Below are 18,338 nucleotides of genomic sequence, written 5' to 3'. Positions count from 1 at the left end.
TTGGCCAATCGACTGCAATCCTACACTCAACCCATAAATCTGCTGGAACCACAATGTCAAACAAACCATCTAAATCTTTCAACAACACTTTTGAAACCTTTACAAATCTTTATACTTGTTTGTACCACTCGACTGGTTTTTCTCTCAATCTTGGAAACTCATTTGTAAAAGAGAGTATATCCTGCCTTGACCATTGAACATGAACATATCCACCTCCTGGTACCTCTCTCATTGGATATATCAGTTCAGTCCCTGTTGTCTCTGTCCCAGTCTCTCTCATGGGAAACAGAGATGAAACTCCTTGATTTGCAACCATTTCTTCTTTCTTTTTAGCCAATCTGCCTTTCCAACGTTCCAATTCACCCCGTCTCAATGTATTAATCAACTCTTTTAATTTGCAATCGCTTTCCAGATGCATTTAAACTCTCAAAATCTTTATCACTAAAATCCAATCTATATGTCTTCTGCAAAACCTTTTATTTCTCCATGTCAACTCCATGGGTTTGTGCAACTTCAGGGAATCTTTCATGAAGATTCTTCGCTTTAATTTAATATTCTTACACAAAAACAATAATTCTTCTTCCTGATATTTAATCTTTCAAGACTATTCATACCTATAATCATTTCCTCCAAATGCTCTTTTAATCTACTCACATCCATGCTCGTATCAACTTTATTAGACACTATTCCTCTAATCCATTCATCCAACTCCTCTGGCGATGGCCCTATTGAACCTCCTGATGTAGGTGTCACTTCTCTCACATTCTGCACTAATCTTCTTGGTTCTATTTGTACATTACACTTTGGTGTTTCTACTGGTCCTCAATCAATGATCCTGTCTCACCTGCACTAACACCACCACTAATCCTATTTTCATTAACAGGTACTGTCAATGCATGCACTTGTGAAATATTCCGACCCTCAATATACAATGGAACTATGGGACCAATAGTCACAGGAACTGATAAAGCTTCTGCATTCAAATTGAATTAGGTAATCTTTTGTGTCAAATCATCTTTCACCTGACTCACTACATTTATATTTCTCACTTGAAAAGGCTGGGGTACTTCTACTTGAATCAATGGAGCATTCAGGGTAATTCGTTCTTGACCTTCCAGATATGGCGGAGGTCTATTTAATACTAATTCAGCCAACAACTCATCATCAACTTCATTTGGATCTGGATCTAAACATTCAAAAATTTTTTTTTTCTCTTTAAACTTTCCTCCTTCCTGATCCTCAACTATAACAACTGGATATAAACCTTCACCAGATGCAATCAAATCTCTTCTCCACCTCTTCATTTGGGCATCCCATTTTGCCTCTGATTATCTACTCACAGTATTCCTGTATTTATTCTCAGACCTGTCTCCATCTCTCTTAAATGCCTCATGTTCCCATTCCTTAAGCGCCTTGTACTGCATGGGTCTAGGATTTGGTCTCAACTGATTCATTTGATATCTCAAATTTTTAAAATCCTTACATTAAAAGTACCATACTCTGGAACCGCCAAATTCCCATCTCCTTCTGTATATTACACCCAATTTTCCAGCCATGTGCATGTATGATGTCGTCGTTCTAAAGACATAAAAGAAGCAGGCGTTGCGTCAGGTGGTATAGGAATCCTGTCTCTAATAGGTATAGGCTCATCTTTTCTAAACAAAGGCTTCATCATTTTCAATAACTTCATTTTATTTTGATCTCTACTCGAGAAATCCAAGCAAAACAAAGGAAAACTCTTCCGTATTTCAAACAAACGCTATTTGTTCACACTGACCAACACCAGCGGACTCACACCAACGAACCAATAACAGCACAGCACTCTTCTGTGACAATTCACACTGGCTGACCAATGCCAGCACGGCTCTCTGTGACGTCAGTATAACTCCTACAACTGACCCTCCCTTTACAAAAATAATCGGCAGTAAATTAGAAACTTTTCTCAAAGGGAAACAAGATTAGAAACAACATATAACAAACCTGCTTGTCTGCTCCACTAAAAGAAAGAGATAGATTCAATCACTCAAAGAATTATTTCGCTACCAGAAGAATATCGACCAGCGTTACTCTACCCTCAATCAAGTGAAAATTCTCGGGACATCTTCAGCTGCGCTTTCTGAAGGTACTCAAATAAATCTCCACCATACTAACTTCAAAGTTCCCTATGCAATATTAACAACCCAGCTGTTGCTTAATACCACATTAGCAGACAATGCAATACTACTTAGTGTATGCCACACTAAGACCTGCCCATTAGGCTTATATCATCATGCTGGGATCTTAAGCCACTTCTGACCTGTCTCTCTTAAGGTCAACGACAGATCACAACATATAACAATAATATGAAATATTAAGAACCAAAATTATAAATTCTGTCCTAATCGATCATCAATTTAATCAATAAAACCATCCTCTGCTACCAAAAACTGATACAGCGGAAGGAGCTTTTGCCAATTTTACAATCTGGACTCAATTTAATACTTATCAGTCCCTTTGTGTTTAAATGAAGATACCAATTTCTATTGTCTATTTTGGTGTTCTCTCGTCTCCAATGAATCTTTAATAGTTGTTAGGGACTGGCAAAGGATTGACAGAATTCTAACAATAAGATCCTAAATGAGGAAATAATCATTCAATATAACCAAGTGACATTAATAAAGACAGACTCTGATTACTTATCAATATGCCTTTATCTAATTAATGTGAATGCTCATCAAGTACAATACAGCTCAAACCATAGTTCATCATACCAGTGAAACAACAAAATAGTCATTCATAAGCACATCCCAAATAACCATGTCATGAGAGAGTGGATAGGTAAAGAGACAAAAGAACAAAGTCATTTGCAAATAAAATTAATGCAAATTTAGAATATCATACAAACTTATCAGTACAAATTACTAGAAGACTGGAAAACTACTCTCCAGGCCGAGAGAACAGCTGGGGCACCCTCAAAGATAATGAGGAGCACAGTCAAAGAATCAGGGTCAGCAGAACACCCACCAGCCAATTAAGTTGGGAAACAGCAACACAGCTCTATGATCTCGCAAAGGAAATCTTGCAAGCCTCTCCTAACCATAAGATTTCAATACTAATAGTTATACCCTAGTTCACTAAAGATCCAACCCCTCCATGTATCATCACACGAAAAATTATTGAATCCCATTGGTCAAAACCAGGGGGTGTCTGGTCACTCCACTTTCAGTGTGCCTAACTCTTCAACAGTTTCTTTGTCTTTAGAAAACGTTTGTCATCAACCTTCGACAGAGGAAACTCAGATAATCTCTTCCGCCTTGCACATTTCTCCATCTTGCTAATGCATCAAACTTGTAGTACAAATGTCCACATCCCCCGCTCAGCAAAGACATTCCATTCATAATGTTCATTCACACAGCCTTGGCCATCATCAGAACTCACGAAGGACAAAATACATATTTTGCACCCTATGTTTTAATAAGCAAATTAAACCTAAAAAGACTCTTGAGGCCTTCTCTGCAGAACAGTAAAATGTGCTCTAGGAAAATCAAATACACATGTTTATTTATTTGATGTGGTTATCATTGTTACTTTATAAAACTCCACAATTAGTGCTTCTTAGCATTACGTTATATACATTTTCAAACAGTTAGTGAAAAGAAAATTATCATGTCTCTTTTAAACTTATTATTTTCTTTGGCTGTTATTTCTGAATTATTCATTTACATTTGCAGTCTTCTACAAAAGCACTGGAAACACTAGTTTTTCCAGCAGCACGTATTTGCGCAGTTTTCATCCTCCCCTTTTTAGTTTTGCACTGTCAATTTTCACACCATTTTTTAAATAATGCACACAATGAGGAGGTTAATCCGAGTAGGTTTTATTTCACAAAGTCCTGCTTCATCAATGAACATTAAGCCAGGGACCAAACCTAAGGTAAAGCATATGGTTTTAAGACAACAGTTTTTTATGGCCGGCTCATACAATCATTACAAATCACCTGGTGGTCCCTGCTACTCGTAGTGCAGAAAGTAAAATACACATGTGAATTTGGTGCCACTAAAACCCCTTGACTCCACGCAACACTCCACCCACCACCCTTAAAATCCCTGAACTGAGGCCCCCGGACTCACCCTTTATTCCGCAACTCTCTGGAGTTACAGAGGCTCTACAACGTCCTCGTGGGCCCACCAGTCGTCACACCAGGTCTCAGAACTCTCCTCCTCTTCCAGTTCCAGAGTCTTCTCCACTGGGACAGCATCCTTGTGCTTTGGTCTGCTCTTCAAGTTTCCCTTATCGCTCCACTACATCTGGGCTGGAGTATGGGTCCACAAACTCTGGTCTGTTCACTCCGCATCCTTTTGTTGCTTCCGGGTTGATTCTCTCTCCCGTCCTGTAGCCTTTGTTTCCTTGATCCCTAGCTGATTGGTCCTTCCGTTGGTTTGCTCCACCTCCCTATTTAAAAAAATATCTGTCCTTTGTTAGTTTTTTTTCTAAGGCCATTTTATCCCTTTCCTCTCTTTTTATAGGGTCCCTGTCAATGGTGATGTTCGTGGAGGTGACGGAGCGGCTGACTTGAGTTAAGGAGGGGGTCTACTGGGCCAGACATCGCAGAGGCAATTCCTTTGCATATTAAAGGATAATGGTATCCCAGATAAGTGTAATATGGTTGCACTTACAGTTGAAAAATGCACCCTCTCATGATGGTACTTCATTAATTTTATTTTATATTGGAACATTTGCTCTTTTTCGTTCAATTCGATCCCCTCACGGCTTTCCTCTCCTGGCACTACGTAAATCATTTGGCTGTGGATTGGCATATCATAAGTCTCTCATAATTTTTCCTCTCATTAACCAATAAAAAAGACTACTATAATTTGAATAATAGGGAGAATTCTCTCTTTACATTGAGGGCCTGATTATGAGTACGGAGGTCTTGGGACCGCCGTACCCGCGGTGGCGGTCCGACCACCACCTCCACGGCGGTCTGACTGCCCGATTAAGACCATGGTGGTTTGACTGCCACAAGACCACCTCCACCACCAGGACCCTAGATCTGGCGGTGGGGAAAGCGGCAGGCAATGAAATCAGTGTCAATGCCAGAACCGCCGTTCTAATCACAACCCTGCATTTCTGCCAACCTTTTAATGGCATGGACCTCACCATGAAAAGGTTGGCAGAAAAGCAGGGAAGGGGCCCCAAAGAGAGCCCCCAAGCATTTGAGCTCATTTGGCATTGTGGCTGGGGCATATGTTGTGCCCCCCTATGCCTACACTGTTATGTGCGCACTGTGTGCCATGCACAACATGGTGCATGGCAACAGTGCGTGCACAACAGTGCAGGCGCTGCAGTGCAGTGACATTGCCTTCAGGCTCTCTCTGTGAGCTGAAGCATGTGGCAGCTGCAAGACCAACGCTGGCACACTGCCAGCCCAGCGGTAAACTCCAGATGCGGCAGTCGAGATGCTGGTAGCGCTGTTCCGACCGCCAATGTTGCGGCCTGGTCGTCCGACCGCCATGGTCATAATAAAGCCCTATATATTCATAATGCTAGGTATATTTGTTAGATGCATTTTCAAATCAACATTTAATACATTTTTTTTAATAAGGGATGAAATAAAATTAAATTAGAAATAGTTGTAATCACATATTCAACTAGAGTTTTATAGGTTATTAATTTCAAAGCAATGGGCATAGAAATGAAACTTTAAAAAGGATTTCAAGTTATTTTAAATAACATACTATATCTGACATTTTTACATATCCGGGAAAATCAACTGAAGCACAAAAGAGCTTTCAACCCATGTTTTATTCCAAAACTAAGAAAAAAGGCGCCTATTTAGCGTACTTGCCCTTTGACCCCGGGGCAGGGAGCATACGATGGTTTGGCTTCCACTTGGTAACTGCACTGAAAATGTTCAAAGAGGAGTGCCCTAAGGGTTCTGTTTTATTTCCATTTCCCTCGATTATGTGAGGAATCATAGCCACAATGACTGTCATATTCCAATAGGAGATTAACAGATTAACTACTTTTTGAGCAGGTAGCGCCACAGGCCTACAAGACCAGTAAACCCAGACACGGCTAACATAGAGGGCCCTTTCCAAATAAGTCTGCCAAGTAATCACAGATCTGCAATTGGAAGCATCCTATAACTTAATGGACCACTAATCGCTCCATTATACACATTTTGAGTTTGTGGATGAAAATGATCTAGGTGACTTAATTACTAAGAAACACACACATTACTCATAAGCCTTGGGATGCTTTTTGCTTTCGGTCGGATTTCAAATACGCTTCTATTTTTGGAAGTGCTGCTTGGGTATTGTATTTAAGGAAAGGTAACGTGATGAAAAGGTACAAGTTGTCCACTTCCAGAAGGCCCCTAAAATGCTCCTCTTTGAGCAAATCTCGTCCTTGTGTAATCTATGATGACTGTATGTGGTATTTGTATTGTGCAAAACTATCTGAAATGGAACAGGTTGCTGTACAGGGTGGAATGGAGAGATACAGACAGCAAGTGAGTCTGGGTAGTGGGTGCTAGGTTCTGAGGTGTGAATGGGGTGTTCTGTAAAGAGGTGTGTCTCCAGCTCTTTCCTAAATTGAAAAATGGTAGTGGTGGTCCTGGGATGTCGTCCCAGATCCAGGAAGGAGAAGGCCCGTTGCCTTGTTCTTCATTTCATCCACTGGCTGTGAGTGCACTCAGATGTGAGCTTGTCAACCTGGTAAATTGGGGTGCCATGTGTCTTGAATTTGTAGATGATGAAGCTAGTCTTGGAAGTGGTGCTGAGTGGCGATGGGAGCGATGATATGACACACGCTCTTGGAAGAGACCCTTCAACTTATAAGATTCCTCCTGGTGCCACTAACCCTTGAGCACGGTTCCACAGCTGTAGAGATAGGTTGACATCTGTATGTACCGTTCGTTGCATACTTACTTGCAAACCGCTCACCATTTTGAGAGGATTACTATTAAACAGGAAAATAACTACTTCTTCATTAAAAAAGTACATCTTAGAAATCTTAACAAACAATAAGTGCATAATATAATAGAGGCAAATGGAGAAGCAGAATATCTATATAACACTGTACTGTTGGTATATAGAGTTCATTAAACCCATTATTCACATTTCCAGGACTTTGTAGTTTCGTAATTGAGATCCTTTGGAAATTAAGTGAAAAAAATCTAGGGGCAAATTAACTATTATTTCATGCAAGGCAGCACAGTAACCATAAATCATTCATTCATTCATAAATCACATGTTCACAAACTCAAATTGTGCACACAATTCCCACAATATTAGTGCTAGGTTTAACTTGGAGCAAATTATGTGTGCAAGCACAGGAGCATATTTACAAGCCCCTTTCGCCACTGGAGCTTCACTTCACTTTTTTTGACGCTCCGGTGACCTTGCGCCATTCTCCATATTTCAAGGTGGCGCTAAGTCACTTAAAGTGGCTTAACCGCACCTTGTAAATATGGCTGTTTCTGCTGAACTCCGCTACGGCAAAGGGGCGGGCAATGCGTGTTGCTTTGGGCATTTTACCGCAACACGCATTGCTTTTGAATGCTGCCTCAGATTTACAAGGTTGGGGCAGCACCAAACACTAAGGCCAGGAAATTATTAATTGTTCCTTATTTTTTGCTCTTTCTATGTGTGCTGCATTCTGCAGCACGCATAGAAAGAACAAATCAACACTATTGATTGTTTATGTGCAGGAAGGTGTCTCTTCCTGCACATAAGCAATCGTTCCTGCAGCGCAGGCACCTACAATGGTTTGGTTCCTCCTTCCTGAATAGAGAAATATTAGACAAGGTCATTTATCTACAGTTCAGCATCTTTTTCTTTGTGTTTTAACAATACCACATGAGACAAACTAAACCACTCAGAGCAATTTCACCTCTTCTGTGTCGTCCATCGGCTTTATATCAGTCTCCCAGGTGTGTAGGACCATCAGATGGACACACCTTCCTTTATGTAAAAGCTATATGTATCTCACTTTAAGAAGAACAGACTTTATTCAGACAACGCACCCTCCTCAACATCCCAAAAACCTTGTAGAAAGTCCATCTAATACCTCGAGTACAACTGCAGTGCACATCTCATTTCAAATCGCAGAAACCTCCCCTCTTGCCAGCAGGGATCCAGATACTACTATAATTTCCAACTCTGAATATATGTGCCCTGAGTGCCACCTAAAGGGTACGGAGCCTACAATTCTTTGCCGGTCTAAGCTCCCATAATTAACACAATATATTATAACTTATTCAGAACTGAAGTTTGAAGTCCAACTGTAGAAATAGTGGTAGATGAAAGCAAAGGAGACATCTTTGTTTGCCAAAAGGAACAACTATGGGATTTAGAGCCCATTACAGGCCTCTTTGACTTCAAAAGGTTTCTAGCAAAGGGACAATTCAAATTTAAACTTGGTCAGAAATTATAGCAATTCTGTAGGCAGAGAGAATAATAAGAGAGAAAGGGTATGTTTGGAGTCATAGAGATGCAACCGCTTACTGAGCTCCACGTCGCTAGGACCATTAACCAGTCTTGTTTTTTCTGTTATATATGTTGGATGCTGTTAGACCTGGCATCTTTTGGCGTGGTTACCCCTGACTTTTTGCCTCTACCGCCTGTATTTTTGATGCTATGCTGGATGTCGTTTTTACTGGTATAGATGCTTTCGGCACTTTGCCACTGCTGATCAGTGTCAAGGTGCAAGTGCTCCCTAGGGAAATTGTGATGTAATTGGCTATACATGTTTGGCATGTTTGTTCTACCTGCAAGGCCCTAGTAAAGTGCACTGAGAGTGCCAGGGCTGGTAGTACAAATGCTACTAGTGGGCTGCAGCACTGATTGTGCCACCCACAGGAGTAGAGCTAAAATGATGTCTTAGGCCTGCTTGCAGTGCCTATGTGCAGTCCAGGACTGCCATGTCGACCTGGCCAGTGCAACCACTGACCAGGCCTTATCCTTCCCTTTCTGTACATGTCAGGCATTCCTATGGTGGCCCTAGGTACCCCCCTGGGCTGGGTGCAGTGTATCTGAAAGGTAGGGCATGTACTGAGGTGTGTAACATGCCCTGGTAGTGAATTACAGCCATTTTCGTTTTTCACTACTGAGAGGCTATCTTGCCCATAGGACAGAATGGGGGAGGCTGTTTACATGCCTATCTTTCCCTAAAGGCAAGATTGAAAATCCAAGTTTGGTATCTTTGTGTTCAGAATTTAATTATACATCTTTTTAGCAAGATGATTTTTAAATTCACTGTGTGAGAATAGCACTTTTTAGAAAGTAGCTATTCTCCTGTTTAACCTTCCTGTGTGCCTGTGTGCAGATTGGCTGACTGGTGTCATGTGATGGGCTAGGTGGCTCCAGGAGTCTGGATGAGTCAGCAGCAGGGTGAATAGGGAGATCTGCTCTGAATGGGTGGGAGGAGTAGCCCCTGGGTTTGAGTAGGGCTACCTCTGCCAGCATAATGATGGCTCCATCCCCTGCTGGCCAGGCTGAGGACTGTGCCTCTGCCAGCACAAAGAAGGCTCCACCTCCTGCTGAGCGTCTAACGACCCTGCCCCTCACTCTGAAAGGAACCAGGTGCTCCAGGGCAGAGCACACCCAGGAACCGGTTTGAGCAGGGGAATCCCCCCCCCTGAAACAAAGAGAGACAAAGACTTGGAGGGGTAAAAGAAGAGGACCCCAGACACCTAAACTTTAGATCACTGTGGAACTAAGAAGGAACCTCTGCCAAGGAGAAAGCTGGAAGGAACTGAAGAGGAGAAGACTGCCTGCTTGCTGTTTTGCTTTGCTGCCAAGGAGAGGGGAAGGACTTTGCTGTGTCCACTTCTTTTGATTCTGATCTCCAAGGGCCTGAGGAGAGCTGACACCCTGTTAAGAAGTCGCAGGAAAAAAAGCACTTCACCACCAGCTCCCCTGGAACTCTGCTGAGGGAGTTCTGACCTGCCTCGGAGTGCTTGCCTAGTCTTGGGGTCTCAGGAGGTTGTTTTGCTGTGTTTGGGAGCTGGAAAGCAGAAGCGTTAACAAGAGTAACTGGTACCCATCGCATCATCCATTTGAGGGACGCATCATCCGGTTGCGAGTCGCAAGAGCGAGAGTGCGAGGAGAATTTCATTGCGGCGTCATCGCAGCACCCGGAGTCCCCGCATCGCCGAGTGCGTCGAGCATCGTCCCGGTGCGTGAAGATTCCTGACGCTGCGAGGGTCGTCGCAGAACCAGTTTGCGGGCCGCACCACTGCCGGTGCGTGAAAGTATCCAGTCGCTGCGTGTGTCGACGCAGAGTCCCGTCCCGTGACGCATCGAGGGTTGCGGCGCCAGAAGTCAGCGCTGCGCCGCGCATCGCGCCGCATCGAAGATCGTCGCATCGTACCTGTGCGTGACGCTTCCCCCTAAGAAACCTACGCAACGAAAGCCAAAGTCATTGCATCCTCCCCCTACAGATCGGAGCCGGCGCATCCACCTCTGCTGCGTGAAGCAGGGCTGCTGCAAAGCCTCCCCAAGGTCTCAGGAGTATCGCATCGCCTTTGCCATCTTCATTGTTATAGCTTTTGGGAACCTTAGCGCAACTACAGGTACTGTTGGGCACGAGAGTGTTGCATTTTGTGCATTGAGAGTCGCATTGTGCAGGACACTGATTTTTACATCCTGGAGTACTTTCTGAAAACTCTTGAACTATCTTTAAAGTAACCTTTTTAATTGTATGTTGGTTTTTCTGTAGTATTTGGTCTTGTGAAGTTTTTAGTAAAGATACCTTATTTTTCTAAAACTTGTGTGGAGTAAATCTGTGGTGTTTTCACTGTGTTACTGCGAGTGTTGGTACAAATACTTTACACATTGCCTTTGATAGCCTAGACTGCTCAGGCCAAGCTACCTAGAGGGTGAGCAGGGGTTATCTTAACAGTGTATCCCCCTTTCCCTGACTAGAAGCAAGGGTCCCTACTTGGACAGTGGTACCTGCACTGCCAACTAGAGACCCCCACATCTAACAGATGCCATAGTCCTAGATTCTTAGACACCTAGACTACTAAATTCCTAAGCTTCTAGAACTTCTATAGCACATAATGTTGCTAAATAAAGGTTTGTGACTAGCAACTTAGTATCCTGATTATAGGGAGCAACGTGGCAAGCCTATATATAAAAGTGGCAAGGATTTGAGGCAAACAAGCATATCAGATCATTTGAAAGGATAAGAGAACAGCTTCATGATGAAGGTCGACAGTGTTCAAAGCAGTGGCACAACAGTGCAGGCTTTCTCAATGAGAGAGATAACCTCAATATGCCTTCATTATACCAGGTGTTCCCTCTTCCTCTATACATGGAGGCATAGGCCAGAAATAATTCAATAGTGACTTTATTAGCTCTGCCACACCTTCAATTTATTTATTTTATTTTAAGTTGATGTACTTTTTGATGTACACAACAATTATACTTTAAGTATCAGTGATCGTTTTCTATATAAATATTGTTGTACAAATACTACTTTTTTACCTGCTTTTAGCACGTATTGTGGAGGTGCACTCACAGCATGATAATGATTACCATCATTATAACTCAGCCATATTTTTAGCCAGGAGAAAGGAAGGAAACATTATTTGGATATGCTGGACTTGGCCCTTTTTGCAGGGTCATCCCGGAACTTTTTGCCTTCCTCCTGTATTTTCTCTGACCTATTTTTTTTTAGTTTTATGACTCTGGGCACTTTACCACTGCTGATCAGTGCTAAAGTGCATGTGCTCTCCCTATGGTAAATTGATGTATGGATTAGTGACTCCATGATTGGCTGATTTGGTTTACTTGTCAGACCCTAGTACAGGGCACTGCGGGTGCCCAGGGCTTGTAAATCAAATGATGCTGGTGGGCTTGCAGCACTGGTTGTGTCACCCACAGAAGCAGCCTGTAAAGTGTGTCTCAGGCCTGCCATTGCAGAGCCCATGTGCAGTATGGTACTGCCATGTTGACTGGCCAAGTGCACCCACTTGCCAGTCCCTACACCTTCCCTTTTCTTCATATCAGACATCCCTAAGGTAGGCCCAAGGGCAGGGTGCATTGTAAGTATAAGGTAGGACATGCCCTGGTGTGTGTGGCATGTCCTGACAGTGAATTACAGCATTTTTCGTTTTTCACTATTGCAAGGCTACCTGTTCGCCATAGGCCAGAAAGGGCAGAATGATTATAACATCTTATAATCCGAACTGACCCAGGGGACATGGTAGAAATTCGAGTTTAGTAAGCCTGAACTCAGAATGATAAAATACATCTTTTAGTGAATTTAATTTTAACATTCTGTTTTTGAAAATACCACTTTTAGAAAGTAGGTATTTTCTTGCCTAACTATCCAAGCCTGCCTCTGCTAGGTTGTGTATTCCATGTCTGAAGTTCTGAGTGACAGGGGCTGGGGGATTTCAGGAGACAGGGTGAGTCAGCACAAGGCTGAATAGAGAGATCTACATGGAGAGTGGTGGGAGGAGTTGCACCTGGGTCTGAATAGGGCTGTGCCTTCCCTCCACAATGGTGGCCCCACCTCCTGTGGTGCGTCTGATGTCCCTGGCACACACTGTCAAAGGAAAGAAGGAGTCATGTAAACAAAGTGCTCCAGGACTGATCAGAACTGGTTTGGACTAGGCTAAGGCCTCTCTGCCTTCAGAGAACAAAGAGATTATGAGTATAAAAGGGGGTACACAGACCCCAGAACTATAGATCACTTTTGGGAAACAAGAAAAACCTTTGCTGAGGAGAGAAACCAGAGAGAAACTGAGGAGGAGACTATCCCTAAGTTGAGTGCTGTTTGAGGGATTGGCCTGCAGTGGTTGCCTGACTGCCAAAGAAAGGAGAAGGGAACTTTGTGCATCTTTTATCAACTTGTAAAGGATCTCCAAGAGCTTGAAGATAGAGCTTGCCTCCTGCTGAAGTCTCAGGGACAACAGACTTTACCAACCAGCTACCCTGAATTCCCTTGCTGGGATTTTGAAGTACCTGCTGTTGTGCTGGGCCTTTTGAGAGACTGCGTGTTCCTGGGAGCTGGAAGCGCGACTCATGAGAAAGAAGCATGTTGCCGCCGCAGCCGCTGTTGTCGCATCACTGAAGAAGGGTGTCGCCGCTGGCGCATCGCATCACCGGAGAAGAGTGTTGCCGTCACAGCAGACGCCGTCCCATCACCGGAGAAGCGTGTCACAGGTCGTGTCGCAGCTCAGAAGAGCCGTTGAGTCGCCGTTGGGCGTGCACGCATCGTTATCACATCAAGAAGAAGAAGCCATTTTGTTTCAATGCACCGGATCTTCATCGCATCACGGCGCTGCTGGTCGCATCCCCATGGAAGCGCAGTAAAGAAACCGACGCAATACCTCCCCACACCAAGAAGAACTGACGCATCATCGTCCCCTACGCAGCAGTAGGGAACCGACACATCACCGTTCTTGCGTGTAAGGAACCGACGCATCACCTTCCCTGCCACACTTTTGTTGTATAGCATTACGCATCCAAAGGTACATTGAACCTAAGTGTCGCATTTACCATCTTAAGAGAACTAAGCTATTTTTACAATTTTTTGAGTACAGTATTGTGGATTTTTGTCGTTTGTGGTCTTGTGCTAAGTCTATATAAATAATACTTATTGTTATACTACAACCTGTGTGGTGTCCCTTTGTAGTGTTGTCACTGTATTACTGTATGTGTTCAACAATGCTTTACATATTGCCTCTGAGATAAGCCTGTCTGCTCGTGCCAAGCTACCAAGGGGGTGAGCAGGGGTTATTTTAGAAGTGTACCCCCTTACCCTGACTAGTTGTAAGGGTCCCTATTTGGTCAAAGGTACCTACCTCTGCCAACTAGAGACCCCCAAATCTAACTGGATTGCAGAAGAAAATATGGTATTTAAGGTGTTGAAGCCAGTCCTCTCCATTATATGCCATATCAAAAAGCACAGTCAAGCTTTGAAAACATTTTTTGTCAACTTATCGCAAAAGAAGATGGTCAATGGGATTTGCTCTGTTCATAATTTTCAGGAGGGCTAAGGTTGAAGGGACCCTTGAGATTGCTTTAACTGGGGAATCTGGTTATCACATAAGGTCGTGGTGCAGAAAGACCGATAAATGACTCAGGAGGCATATTTATTAATGACATGCTGTACCACACCACTGTGAACGACTTTTCGTCTACTTATCCCTGACTAGAGAGTATCACCTATGTTAGACGGCGACCTCAGAGGAGCCCGGAAAGGGGTCCTGGCTACCCTGAGACCCACCCTCGAAGTATCGTAGCCGGGCACTGGCGGGAGACTCCTCAGGGGGAGGAACCTCGTATCTAGGATCGTACCCCTGGCACCGCACGACACAGAGACACCACACCGTGCGTTCTTAGGAATCAATCTTTATCAATCAGATTAGCACTGCAAAGATGTACAAGGAGAGCGTGGGCTCAATGAGTCTTGGAGGGGGTTAGGAGGTAGCGGGACAGTCTTTGTGGATAAGAATCAAATGCAGGAGCGTACCCGGCGCACAGCTCACAATCCTCGAACTGGGGGATACGCTTGTCGTCGTGGGGTCCGGCGGGACCAAGAGAGTCTGTGGGAGCCGCGAGTCACTCAGCGGGGCTCGGTTACAAGTTCGGTGGTCTTACGCCCTTCGAGGAGCCGCGAGTCACTCAGCAGGGCTCAAGCACAAGTTCGGAGGTCTTACGATCTTCAGGGAGCCGCGAGTCACTCAGCAGGGCTCAAGCACAAGTTCGGGGGTCTTACGATCTTCAGGGAGCCGCGAGTCACTCAGCAGGGCTCAGGCACAAGTTCGGAGGTCTTACGATCTTCAGGGAGCCGCGAGTCACTCAGCAGGGCTCAGGTGTTCCAAGGCGAATCTGCCGGACAGTCCCAGAGCACCCCTTGTTATAGGGCGACTCCTCTTTGATGTCCGGAGTCTGTGCAGGCAGGGGTCTTGTCACTTGGGGGTCGCTTGTTGGGGTTTCCTGCCATTGTCTTTTGATCCTTTCAGGGCCGGGTCGGGAGGAGTCCCAGACACCCAGCAGGCGTGGAGCCAGCCCTCAGGGAGGCCGGAGGGCCGATCGAGACCCATCGACCCAGGGGAGTTCAGAGGTGCGACAGAAACTGCTCCTCCCTCTCTCATCCCCTGGAAGCGTGATGTCCTCCAGCCGGAGTGGCGCCTCTAGGCCATGGTCGCGCTGGGGCCGGGCAGCCATCTTGGTGCATGAAGTGGGCACGCGGGCCCGGGGTGGCCGAAAGGAGAGAGGCCATGGATGAGGATGTCCGGGTCGGGTGCGTGTGTTTTGGTGGGAAAGACCGGCTAGGCCGTGTGCTTGTGGCTGCAGGTACCAGGTTAGGTGGTGCGGGGACAAGTAGAGCCATGCTACGAGGCCGGGTCCAACACGCGTCCCCCCCAGCTGAAAGCCGGAGAGAACTGCCCATCATCTTGGGGGGTTCTCTTCGCTGAGGCGGAAGAACCGGGAGAGGCCGTCAGCGTTGGCGTGGTCCGTACCAGGGCGATGCTCTACGGTGAAATCCATCCCCTGGAGGGAGATTGACCACCGCAGTAGCTTAGGGTTTTCTCCTCGCATCTGCATGAGCCATCGCAAGGGCCGATGGTCAGTTTGGACTTTGAAATGGGTGCCGAACAGGTAGGGGCGTAGCTTCTTGAGTGCCCAGACCACGGCAAAGGCTTCGCGCTCAATGGTGCTCCATCTCTGTTCTCTGGGCAACAGCCGCCGGCTGAGGAAGGCGATGGGCTGGTCTAGGCCTTGGTCATTCACCTGGGACAGGACGGCCCCAATGCCATGCTCGGAGGCATCGGTTTGGACTACAAACTCCTTGGAGTAGTCGGGAGCCTGGAGGACGGGGGCAGTACACATGGCCTTCTTTAGGGCATCGAACGCCTCCTGGCAGGCAGTTGTCCACTGCACCTTCTTTGGCTGTTTTTTGGACGTGAGTTCTGTGAGGGGGCCGACCAGGCTGCCATACCCCCGGATGAATCTTCGGTAGTAGCCAGTGAGGCCCAGAAAGGCTCGGACCTCCGTTTGTGTGGTGGGTGGTTCCGAGGCTAAGATGGCGTCGATCTTCGGCTGTAGAGGGGCGACCTGGCCGCTCCCGACCTGGTGCCCCAGGTAGACTACTGATCCTTGCCCAATCTGGCACTTGCTGGCTTTTACTGTGAGGCCTGCCTGGCGTAGGGCGGTTAGCACCCTCCGGAGGTGCTGGAGGTGCTCACTCCATTCGGAACTGAAAACGGCGATGTCGTCTAGATAGGCCGCGCTGAACTGTTCCAGCCCGGCCAGGACTCTATTCACCAGTCGCTGGAAGGTGGCCGGGGCATTTTTCATTCCGAAGGGCATTACGCGGAAGCGGTAGTGCCCATCTGGGGTGGAGAAGGCGGACCGCTCCTTGGCTCCCTCGGTGAGCGCAATCTGCCAGTATCCGCAGGTGAGGTCGAATGTGCTGAGGAACCGGGCTGCCCCGAGTCGGTCAATGAGCTCGTCGGCTCGCGGAATGGGGTGGGCATCGGCTCGAGTGACGTCATTGAGCCCCCGGTAGTCCACGCAGAATCGGAGCTCGGGGGCGACACCGGGGGCCGCGGCCTTCGGGACGAGGACCACGGGGCTGGCCCAGGGACTGTCAGATGGCTCGATCACCCCCAGGGTCAGCATCTTCGAGACTTTCGCTTGAATGCAGGACCTGACCCGGTCAGGGACTCGGTAGGCTCGGTGTCTCACCGGCGGGCTGTCCCCGGTGTCCACGTCATGGACACACCAGTCGGTGACTCGGGGGATCAGGGAGAAGAGGTCGGAAAATTCTCCTAGGAGCTGGCGGCAGTCCCCTTGTTGCTGGGCAGTGAGGGCTGGGGAGAGGTTCACTCCTTCCACGGAGCCATCCTGCTCCTTGACACACAGGAGGTCCGGGAGGGGATCGGACTCATCTTCGGCCCCGTCATCGGTGGCCAGCAGGAGGCTCAGTTCTGTCCGCACGAAGTGAGGCTTGAGGCGGTTCACGTGAAGGACCCGAAGGGGGTCCCGAGGCGACTGGACGTCCACCAAGTATGTGACTTGACTCTTCCGCTCAATCACTTTGTAGGACCCGGTCCACTTGTCCTGGAGGGCGCCAGGCTTCACGGGGGCCATGACCCATACCTGCTGGCCCGGCTGGAACTCGACCAGAGTGGCATTCTGGTCGTACCAGCGCTTTATCTCTTCTTGGCTTGCCTCCAGGTTGGCCTCGGCCAGCTCTCGGAACTTCCTGGTCTGGTTCCGGAGGGTCAGAACGTATTGGAATACATCTCGTGGGGTGGTCTGGGGTACCGCCTCCCACCCTTCCTTGACCAAACTGAGGGGACCTCTGACGGGGTGTCCATAGAGTAATTCAAACGGGCTGAACCCTAGGGATTTCTGGGGGACTTCCCGGTAAGCGAACAAGAGGCAGGGGAGCAGGACGTCCCACTTACGCCGGAGGGGCTCTTCTAGGCCGGTGATCATCCCTTTCAGAGTCCTGTTAAACCTTTCTACTAGGCCGTTCCCTTGGGGATGGTACGGGGTGGTGAACTTATAGGACACTCCACATTGTTGCCACAGGGACGTCATGTATTTCGAGATAAAATTAGTGCCGCGATCGCTCACGACCTCGCGGGGAAACCCCACCCGGGAAAAGATCCCCATCAGGGCCCGGCCCACCACGGGGGCCGTGACGGTGCGTAGGGGGATAGCCTCAGGGTATCGGGTGGCGTGATCCACTAGGACCAGGATAAAACGGTGACCTTGGGAGGTGGGGGGATCCAGGGGCCCCACGATGTCGATCCCGACTCGTTCGAAGGGGGTACTGACGACCGGGAAGAGTTGGAGGGGAGCCTTGCGCTTCCCCCCACTCTTCCCACTAGCTTGGCACGTGGGACAGGACTTGCAGTGGGCTTCCACAGCGGCTCTCATTCTAGGCCAGTAAAAGTGGGTCACGAGACGGCTGTAGGTCTTGTCCTGACCCAGGTGGCCGGCAAGGGGGACGTCGTGGGCTAAGCCCAGGAGGAAGTCTCGGAAGCGTAGGGGTACTACCAGCACCCGTCCGGATCCCAGCTCCACCGACTTCTGCTCACTGTACAAAATGTTATTCTCCCAATAAACTCGGTGCGTTACGGTTTGGTCGCCTGCGGCTTGGCCCTCGGCCTGGTGCCGCAGTCCGACCAGGGAAGGACAGGTGGCTTGCTCCCGGCAAAATTCCTCCCGGGTGGGTCCGCCCTCGTGGCGCCATTGGGCCAATTCGGGTAGATCGCCTAACTCGGGGACCGGGGCGGTGTCGGGCGGTGAGGGTTCGTCGCTGGCGACTGACCCTTCCGATGGGGGGACGGGAGGACCCTCGGTGGGGACTGTTCTGAC

Source organism: Triturus cristatus, chromosome 9 (assembly GCF_964204655.1).
Source record: "Triturus cristatus chromosome 9, aTriCri1.1, whole genome shotgun sequence".
Classification (NCBI taxonomy): Eukaryota; Metazoa; Chordata; class Amphibia; order Caudata; family Salamandridae; genus Triturus; species Triturus cristatus.
This window is presented reverse-complemented; position numbering follows the sequence as displayed.